General features: G+C 58.6%; 1 protein-coding gene across 1 annotated transcript in view; it reads left to right on the forward strand.

Moving 5' to 3' along the window:
* TRAF2 (TNF receptor-associated factor 2) overlaps nucleotides 1-1,935 on the forward strand; it is a 46,533-nt gene that overhangs the window by 2,789 nt on the left and 41,809 nt on the right. The window lies entirely within an intron of this gene.

The raw sequence follows: 1,935 nt of genomic DNA on the forward strand, positions 1-1,935 counted from the left end.
AAAAAAAAAAAAAAAAAAGACAGGGTCTTACTCTATCGCACAGGCTGGAGTGCAGTGGTGCAACCACAGCTCACTGCAACCTCCACCTCCTGGGCTTCTGTCATCTTCCTGTCTTGGCCTTCCAAGTAGTTGGGACTACAGGTGTGCAGCACCACAACCAGCTAATTTTTTTTCCTTTTACTGGTAGAGATGGGGTTCCGCCATGCTGCCCATGCTGGTTTCGAACTCATGGGCTCAAGCAGTCCTCCCGCCTCAGCCTCCCAAAGTGCTGGGATTATAGGCATGAGCCACCGCGTGAACCCTTTTTCATTCCGAATTGGTTGCTGCAGTCTCAGGACAGCTTTGAGCCTCCCAGGTGCAGCCAGGAGGAAAAGCCTCCTCACATCTCAGAGCTCAGTTACTGGGCTTGAATGCAACCTCACTGAGCCTGCAGAACTTCGAACGTTTCCATGGCTGCTTGCAGCAAACTCAGGGGTGATGACGTTGATGGAATCCGATGGCTTCCTGAGTTCCATCTCAGGCCTTGCGGTCCCAGGAATGTGGGTTTAGGGGAGGGGAATTCCAACTGCAAACCAAGTATCATGTATGAAATGTGGCATTGGCGCCTGGGGACACAGCGTGGCCTGAATAAATTATGTAACTTCAGAGCCTGCCCTGTTTTGCAGTGTATTCCATCTTTGAGCAGTCCCGTGGTCTCAGGGTCTGAATGCTTGGAGTAGACTTACCTCTGTGAACGTTTCCTTCTCTGCAAAGCGGGGAGAAAGGTCTCCATTTCACCAAAAACTGGCTGGAGAGGAGGAGGTGTGTCCGGTGCCAGCCCGTGCACCGCCAGAGAGAACCTGCTGCAGCTCCCGTTCTCCCGAGCAGATGACGGTGCCGCCTGCCCCATGCAGCCCACAGGACTCCTAGGGCAGCCCCTGTTTTGGCCGCCAAGGCCACTGTTTTCGTTTGAGTGTCTGGAGGTCACAGGTTGTGTTTTCACTTGAGGTCAGGAGTTCAAGACCAGCCTGGCCAACATGGTGAAACCTCGTCTCTACCAAAAATACAAAAATTAGCTGGGCGTGATGGCGGGCGCCGGTAATCCCAGCTACTAGGGAGGCTGAGACAGGAGAATCGCTTGAACCCGGGAAGCGGAGGTTGCAGTGAGTCGAGATCACTCCACTGCACTCCAGCCTGGGCGAGGGAGCGAAACTCCGTCTCAAAAAAATAATAATACAGTGCACAACCCAGTGGATTAGCACACCGGCCATGTCGGGCGGCCGTCACCACTGCCTGGTTGCAGAGCATTACCTCAACCCAAAAGGAGACCCATATCCTTAATACCTTACTTAAGCGTGCAGTATTCTTTTGGTCCTGTTTTTCATAAATGTAACCCAAATTGAGGCCCCGCTCTAAGCCCGGCACCGGGGGAGGCAGAGGGACCCGCAGGTGTCCGGCAGGTCGCGGCCGCCCCGCCAGGGCCCCGCGTCCCGCGACGCGCGCCTCGTGGGAACCGGTGCCGCCCGGCCTGGGCTCCTGGCTCACCTCTCGGGTGTGCGGCAGGGGTCTCCGCACGGGGGCCACGGGAGGGGAAGCAAGGGCCTCGCTGTCTCGCCGCACCTGGGAAACGGACCCAATTGACGCGGACCCCACGGCGCAGCGCTACAACAGTTCCCAGGACCAACCCCCCGCACCAGCGCTCCGGCGCGCTCTGTGAGGAAGAAGCAGAGGGCGACTTAGGTACCCACGCCGTCTCAGCGCCGACCAATCGGCGCCCGCTGCGGCTCCTGCGGGCTCGCTGGTTGGCTCCCGCATTAGTCCGTCAGGCGCGCTCAGAGAGGGGCGGATCTGGCCAATGGCGCTCGCTACAGCTTCCTGAGGGCTCGCTGGTTGGCTCCCGTGTCCGTCCGTCAGGTCCCCTCGGTGGAGCGGCGGCGGCGGCGGCGTTGGGGGCGG

Source organism: Mandrillus leucophaeus, unplaced genomic scaffold (assembly GCF_000951045.1).
Source record: "Mandrillus leucophaeus isolate KB7577 unplaced genomic scaffold, Mleu.le_1.0 Scaffold28, whole genome shotgun sequence".
Taxonomy (NCBI): domain Eukaryota; kingdom Metazoa; phylum Chordata; class Mammalia; order Primates; family Cercopithecidae; genus Mandrillus; species Mandrillus leucophaeus.